The sequence below is a fragment of the Rattus norvegicus genome, chromosome 13 (assembly GCF_036323735.1).
Source record: "Rattus norvegicus strain BN/NHsdMcwi chromosome 13, GRCr8, whole genome shotgun sequence".
NCBI classification, from domain to species: domain Eukaryota; kingdom Metazoa; phylum Chordata; class Mammalia; order Rodentia; family Muridae; genus Rattus; species Rattus norvegicus.
In genome coordinates, this window is record NC_086031.1 from 70,247,494 (window position 1) to 70,255,847 (window position 8,354).

Sequence of the window (8,354 nt, forward strand, 5' to 3'; positions counted from 1 at the left end):
GCAGCGGGGATGGGGGAGCGGGGAGAAGCAGCACGAATCACAGACATCAGTCTTTCGTGGCGACTTAATCCAAAACATGAACCATTCTTCATCTCAGATATCTTGTTGTTAAGAGTCAGGGTTATCATCTAGTTGGGGCAGTGTGTCTGGAGCAGGACCTGCACCAACTCCAGGCTGTATATCATCCTGCCCTCTAAGATGGCTGACATGCGGGTAACCCAGGCACAGCCATGGCAGCAGCAGCGGGGGTGACGGCAGGCCAGGCCTATGGGGTCCGCATCTTAGGTGAGCCCTACTCAGTAAGGACACGATCTTTTGCCCGCTGTGGCCCCACTCCCGCTCTAGTTCCGCTTTTCCCTCCATGTGCGCCACTCCGTTCTGCCATCTTTTCAATTCCATAAAACCACTTTCTTTAGTCAATTTTAAATATGCTTCTGAATCACTTGCAATCCATTCTTCCCTCCCTCCCTCCCCTCGATTTCTGTGTTGCGAGTAGGTGCTTGCTTTCGCATGTAGAGTCCAGAGAAAGCCTTCAGAATTCCCCTCTCTGGCCCTATCCATCCCGGGGGTTACAGGCGAGTGTCATCATGCCTGAGTTATGAAATGGGGGTGTTGGGGTCAAAATCGGGCCCTCATGCTTGCATGGCAAACACTTTACCCACTGAATCGACAACCCCCCATAACCTCCTCTATCCACTGTAGTTACTATTTACGTTTATTTATTCGTGTGTGTCTGTGTGTGTGTGTGTGTGTGTGTGTGTGTGTGTGTGTGTGTGTGTGTGTGTGCGCGCGCGCGCGCGTGTCTTTTGAAGGTCAGGGGATATCTTTTGGGACACAACTCTCTCATACCCTGTGGAATCTGGGGATGGAATTCAGCCTGGCCATAAGTTGTTTTTATCCTCTGAAGTAACTCTCCAACTCAAGGTACATATTTAAATAATGATCAAGTTCCTAGGGAACAGAGATACCGTTCACTTCTTTTGTCTCTCACAGCGGTTGACAAATCTCTATGCAATAAATTGGTGAAACACTATTTTTACTGTAATTTGGCCGTACAAGCTTAAATCTCAGAGTCCTGTTTCTGTGTAACCATCTCCGCCGCCGTCTTGATTGGTTCACTGTGGGGCGGAGGACTTTGAGAAACTACTTTTAAAAGAGGCAGTTAGTGGTACTCCATAATTGACTTTGAAACTATTTTCTTTCCTGTGTACGGTGTTGGACTTATCAAATGCCAAGCGAGAGCTCTATCACCAGCTTCTCGTCTGCTGAGACAGACTCTTCTGATGAATTCCAGTCTTGTCTGGATACATCTTCTGAGTGCTGGCATTACAGGTGTGAGCCACCAGGCACAGCTCTAATTTGGAAGGCTTTTGAATCACTTGCAATCCATTGTTTTGGTTTTTGTTTTTGTTTTTTTTTTCATTTTTCATTGATTCTTTGTGAATTTCACATCATGCATCTCAGACACCTCAATCCCACTCATTTCCCCAACCCTCTGTATCTGCCCTCCTTCCTTGCAACCTCCTCCATCCCAAAAGAAAACAAAAACAATCAAACAAGACAATCTTGCTATGGAAACTGTGGTGTGTCACAAGGTGTGTATAACCCAACCCCAACCCCACCCCCAAACAGCTTTACTGGCAAATGTTCATAACAATGGTCTGGTTGGATGACTCTGGCTCCAGTTACACCATCAATACTGGATCTTCACCAGGACTCCTCTAGGATATCTTGTTGTTGCCCTGTGTCATGGAGCTCCTGCAGCTTTGTTATACGAACCGGTCCCTTCACGGGCACCAGCTCATAGATGGACTAGATGCTGGGGTGGGCCAGCTCAGAGCCTTGCATCTGGGCCTGGGTGGTAGCTGAGTTGGTCATCTTGCTAGTTTTCCTGAGCTCACTCCATCAGGGCCACCTCTCCCAGGCGAGGGAGGGGCAGGGCCAGCTCTGTGCAGCCCACAGACATCGACATGGCCCCAGCCCAATCCAGGGACATCCATTGGCGGTAACATGGGCCATGGACATAGACACAGACCCCTGCTGCTGTAGGGCCATGGACCCATACATGGCCCTCTGTGGCAGCCTGGCCTGGGACAACACTGTGGCCTCAGGTGGCATCTAGGGCTACTCACATTAGGCTGTTCCTCATCACCCTTGAGTATCTAGTTCCTTTTGTCTTCCTAGTACAGAACTCACTCCGCTTCTCTTTCCCATCTCCCTACCACATGCCTGCTCATCGGGAGTAGTACTGGGCAGGCCTCTCTAGTTTAGAAGATTTAATACGTTGTCAGCGAACCCTCTCTTCCTACCAAGTTTTATCCCCCATTTACTTATGAAGTATAGTGATCCATTGTTCCAAGGAAGATGCGGAAATGTGTTATAACCTCACTCTTTATTAGTCAGAATACCACTCAAAGAAGAACTTCCTTCTCCACTTATATATAAGAAAAACAAAACAAAACAAAACAAACCAGTCTCCAAGCTCTTGCTGCTTAGCGAATGGTGATATAGAAAGAACAGGGCTTCAGGCATCAGGAAGTAGAGGCAGGCTCAGCAGAGAGTTGAGAGAGTGGTAGGTTAGAGTGAGGCCCGACCAGACACCACCCATCTGGTCCTACATTGCTACAGGGCGGTTCTTCCAAATGCTCAGTGGAGAGGGAAATTCTGGGATTATTTGCCTTGTAAATAAAGGAGGGCATCAAGTAAGATCCCACAAGACAGTGGCAGCTGTCATACTGAGCTGTCAGGACTGAGGTTAAATGTTCTTTGGGGTTTTTTTCCCCACATAAGCGAAGGCGACTGCTGGTAATATGGGAAGGCGCGGGAGAAATAATATTTCATTTAGCAAAAATTAGGGGCCTCGTTTCCTGCCCATTAACATCAACTCATGTAATGATTTTGCCTCAAATGGTGAAGAGTTAAAATCAGGCAGTTTGAGAGTAAGCTTCAGATAGGGACCTCAAACTGGATCTTGAGCATGCCCACTCCAGGGAGCAAAGCCAGTCACTAGGAAATTGGGGTATCGACTTGCCTTGAAGGGCTCCCTCTTTTTCCTGAATCACAGATCATGGCCTTCTTAGAAAAGTGCTCTGTGACACTCTTATTGATCAGGCTTCAGAAGGGAGCAGAGCTGAGAGAGGGGGTTGGGCGGCCTCCCACTGTACCTCCCTGAGACCATGGCCTCAGAATGTGCTCTGTTCACCCGGGAAGGACCTCCCTCATCTGACTGGGATTCTCAAAGCTTTCTAACTGGTTGATTCCTAGGTTCTCCTGGTCAGTTGCTCTCAGTGTATTTTCTCCTTCTATACCTGCTCCATGTTGTCAGGTCAATTGTCATATGAGGTATAAGGGGAAGCTCCTTGTCTCCGGACAGAAGACACTTAGAAAAATGTCATTCTGTTTCCTCCCAGCTCTTCCAAACACTTTTCCTCCGTGGAGAGAATCCTAAGTGACAAGTACAGAGATAAATGGTTCGTCTGGAAGACAAAGAAACAGCAGAACAGTATTTTCTTAGGGTATTAATTAATAACCTGCTAATTGTAGGATTTAAATCACATAAATGGCGGATACTGAAGTGCCATTTTGAAAGAGGCTCTGAGAAAAAGCATGAAAACCCAAGTTCCATCCCTAGAGTCTCTCTCACACACACACACGCACGCACACGCACGCACACGCACGCACACGCACGCACGCACACGCACACAAAGCTGGGTATAGCGGCACGTGCCTTTCGTTCCGGCACCTGTGTGTGCTCACAGACACCACTCACACCCACTGACAAAGAAGCTTTGCACCAGGTATCTCATGTCCCCACAGAGTCACCCCTGTGATTTCCTTAAGTGATCCTGATAAAGCCCTGAGGTTTACAAAGCGCTTTTAGACTTATTTCTTTTCCTCTGGTCACCATGAGCCAAAGCACAATGGGTGCTTCCCACTTGTTTTCTAAATGAAATGAAAATGTAGAGCGATGTTAGGTGCTCTGTTCAAGGCCACCCCAGCTCCCTGCAGCCCGGGTCGCTCACTGCTGTTTCTGAGCACAGACCAGCTGTGCTCTGTTGTGGAAAACAGTGTGTTCCCCTTAACACTATTTTGTGGGTAGGTTTTACTTGCCTTAGTTTTGCACCCAGACACCCTTTGAAATGTGATTTTGAGCTGGGGAAAGGTGACTTTCACGTACCCAAGAGAGGCTTAGCTGGTTGTTCCCTAGCATGTGCGGATGACTAAGAGAGCAGGGTATCTCAAGTGTTCCTTTGGTTCTCTCTCTCTCTCTCCCCCTCCCTCCCTCCCTCCTTCCCTCCCTCAGATCTCTCTCTCTCCCTATTAAAATAATCGCCCGTCTGAATGCACTGGAGATATATAGTAACCAATGGGAAAGAGAGACTGGTTAAAAAGTGACTTTTAAAACAATGATAGTAAGTGAGAAGAATGATTCTTTCTAGGTTGAGTCAGAAGCAGAGAGAGTTCCTCAATATAAAGTTCTGGGAAAAGCAGCCCCTTCTTTAACAGAAAAGACCAACTTCCTATATCAGACTTGGAACTGGGGCTGCTTCAGTAGTGTCTAGGGAGAAGAGCTTATGACCCAACCTCACTGAACACATACCTGGAAGTTTGGAAAGACAAATGGAACTGATGGGGAGTCGCCAGGACATTTGTGTAGCAATGTGACCAGGATTAGTTCCGGCCGAGAGACACTTCCTGGCTCCGTAGCTTCTAAAGTATCTAAGACAGTGGAAACGTTTGTGATCAGCTTCGAGAATGTCGGGATCAACCCTGATGCTTACTGATTAAAGCAAGATTTGGCAGGGTTATTTTTAGGTTTTCCTAAGACAGAATCCCAAATCACCACGGCATTAAATAAACGGAGTTTCTAGCCAGCGAGGGTGAGAACATTGCCAGGGCCCAGGTTCACCTTGAGCTCAAGAATTATCACCTCCTCAGGCTCGGAGGTGCTGACACCACGGGCGAATTTTCCAAATTGAGAATTTGGGTCTCTTACTTTATTTTTGAGGTCTTTAAAAGAAGAAATGATAACCCGTTGGATGCCTGCTGTCATGTGACAGCTGTTAGGAAAACAGAAAAGCCGAGTGGGTGACTCATTGTCCTTTGAACAGGCCACTCTCAGTCTCTCCCACCCCACCCCCACCTCTGTTTCTGCTATACTCTACTTGGGGCCTGCTTATCCTCCCCCACTGTTCTACAGGAACGTGGCCACAGGCCTTCACCATCCAGAGTCAGTCTTCTCTCAGGCCTGCTCCACTCCTCCTGATCCCCTGGACCCCTAATCTTCTGCCCAACCAACACTTTTACAACCCAGCTTCCTGTGTCTGCTTCCTACCATTATCTTTCAGTATCGCTGAGCTCCATCCATCACACGGTGCATGGCTCTCTCTCTCTCTCTCTCTCTCTCTCTCTCTCTCTCTCTCTCTCTCTCTCTCTCCTGATAGCATGCCTCACAGCAAATAGGTAGCCCACCCCCACTGTCTAAAATCTGCTCTCTGGCTTGTGACTCATCGTCCCTTGGTGTAGGAGACAGGACTGTGTGTTTCTAAGAGCGGCCGACTTGTCATTTCTTCCCTCAGGTTTGTGCAGACTGGCTTCTCGTGTTCTCGCCTGTCAGAGCCAAGGTCATGTAAAAGCACTCTATTTGAATGTCTGCTCCCTCTTATCTGGGGCTATTGTCCTAGCCAATGGCAAGGACATAATTTAGAATTATGAGGACTCAGGAAGGCAGACTGGCTTAATGGAATGCCAAACCTAGCTTTGAGAAGGCCGGGGAGATAAGAGGAGGAAAAGGACTTCAGCTTGGGGAGCCCTCCCTGCCCCCAGCTGTGGGAGAAATGAGAGACTCGCTGTGTTGTCACTTTATGGGTTCCCCTGATTCAAAAAGGGGGTAGAACAAATGAATTCTAGTTCCCGGTATGAAATGAGGCTCGTTCCTTAGTTGACAGAGTATGAGGAAGGGGAATAGGGACAGAGACAGCAAAAAAACGTTATCTAGAGGAGTCAGAGAGGCGCCGCCTCTGGGAAGGAGATCTGGGCAGACATGAAAGTTCTCTTGGGGGTGGGGGGGAGGGGGGAGGATTTGCCAGAGCAAAGGATTCAATTGCATGGGAGAAAATGTTAGGGGAATTTTTGCCTGCCTCTACAGAAAACTTCGCTGAGTTAAGGGGTAAGTAACAGATCTGAATTCTGATGATCTAAGGAGTGTGTGGGGCGGGGCGGGGCGGCCGCACAGCAATTAGTAGCACAGGCTTGGAGTAGAAGGAGCAGGGTTCTGATCCCAGCTCCTGCATTTCCTCAACAGCAGACTAAGAAAACAAAACAAAACGAACAACAACAAAAGAAAACTCTCACCGGGAAGTAGCTACACAATGACTCCAGCGGGGAACTGTACAGAGTATTAAGGGAGATACAGCAGGCGGTTAGTAGACTCATTGGCTCTTAGTAAATAACAGTGCCATCCATATAGACAGATGGGATATTTCTTGATCTCCCTTTAGACAGCTTTGGCTTTAGAGTGCCCTGGGGATGCCAAGGAGGGACACACAAGCGGGCAGACATTCTTCACAGAAGGAATGGCCAACGCGTTTCTAGGAACAATAACATCTGATGTTAAATTTGAAATTATTTCCTGCTCTAGGCAACAGTAGCTCTGTCTGTTCTCATTAGCCACAACATCTTTGGGAAAGTCTGCTGCTCACGACTGCTTCGTGTTAGTGCTGCTTTAGGACAGAGAGGAGACAGGCAACGTCTGGGCTTTGCCCGTGCCTCAAGTGGGAGGAAAGAGATGGAGCAGGAAGCAGGATTTGAACTCTGGGAGTGATGGATGCACCAGAGACAGCAATAGAGACCAGCAAGGGCAAGAGGCTTCCTGAAGAGAACTGGAACTTATCACATTCACACTGTCACAGGCAGAAGAAGAAAAAAAAAATCCTGAAACACTGTTAGTTACTGAGCTAATCAACCCAGGGCTGGAAATTGACACAAGGACTGTCTCAGGCTCTCTGCCCGGGAGCAGTTTATCACTTCTGATTACATTAGGTGACTCACCTGGAGCGTGTGTAGCACATTCTAAAGTCTGCACCCGGCATGTTTGTAAAGCCAGCGACACTGTCCTTTTGCTTCTGTGTACTGCTCTTCCATGACAGGAAGACCCTCAGGTCCCCACCCTCAGACACAGGTGCAACACAGATTAACAACCACACAAAAACGCTTTTGCTCCAGATGGGATAGATTCTAAGGTGTTTCAAATATTCCTGTGCTCAGGGCTGCCCAAACACTTACAGAGAAGTAACTCTAAACTGAGGCCCAGCCACTGCGATCACTGCAGTTACTGCCTCAGTCTTGGCTCCCTTTTAGGACAGTGCCCTTACACACTCAGGCATCCCAGGCCTGGGGCCTGGAGTCCCATCCAAACTCGTGTTCCTCTCAGGCCCGGCTCCTGTCAGGTGGTACCACTGTGCCTGTGACCCCTCCTACTGTAACCTTGGGCTTTTCACCATACCCCAGTTCCATACTGTTAGGGTTCCTGGTTCGATCCCTGTGTTAGTTTTGTTTTGTTCCCCCACCTCCCCACCCCCCATCCCCACCCCCACCCCCACCCCCACCCCCACCCCCGAACTGAGGACCGAACCCAGGACCTTGTACTTGCTAGGCAAGCGCTCTATTACTGAGCTAAGTCCCCAAACCCCGCTGTTAGGTTTTACATCTCGGCCTGTGCCTGGACAGAACACACCGAGACACCATGGTTCCACGTGAAGAGGTTTAATGAGAGAAGAGTAGAAGAGCGGAAAGGCGGCCGGCCACGAGCACATGGGAGCGGGGGTGATGGGGAAGGGGACAAGAGCAGCAAAGAACAAAGAGCAAGAGAGGGTAAAAGGAGGAGGAGGAGGAGGAGGAGGAGCGGCAAGCAACCCCTTATATAGTCAGGCACAGCTGGCTGTTGCTAGGCGACTGTGGGGCGGAGCATACCTGGCTGCTGCTAGGTAGCTGCGGGGGTGGAGCTTAGACAGAATACCAACACATACCATACCCAGGAGATTCCCTCTACGTTCTGCCAATGGCAAGGACAGAACAATTACTCATTACCTTTTCCTGCCTCTTACAGAAGCTCCACAAGTGCAGAAGCCTGTCTGAAATTTCTAGAATTTCTTCAGGCCACCTCCCGCTTGTTCATTTGCAAACGCCTGTTCACCTCAGCCTCCCTGTCTTCTTTCTACTCTTCTCCCTCCCTAATTTTGATTCTATACCTCAACTTCCGTCTATGTTGGAAGGGACTTAAGCATCCGTTTGGACAGGGCCCCCAGCTTTTCTCTGCCTCAACCTTCTAGGGCTAGACAAAAACCTGTGAGACT

The 8,354-nt window shown here is 48.8% G+C and overlaps 1 long non-coding RNA gene across 1 annotated transcript; it reads right to left on the minus strand.

The window, feature by feature from the left end:
* Positions 1-2,376: 2,376 nt before the first annotated feature.
* On the minus strand, positions 2,377-5,381 carry LOC102547468 (uncharacterized). The gene is made up of 3 exons (NR_132127.1): positions 5,336-5,381; positions 4,601-4,719; positions 2,377-3,476 (listed from the first exon to the last, which is right to left on the minus strand). It is a non-coding gene; the product is annotated as an uncharacterized LOC102547468 (long non-coding RNA).
* Between the last annotated feature and the right edge of the window lie 2,973 nt (positions 5,382-8,354).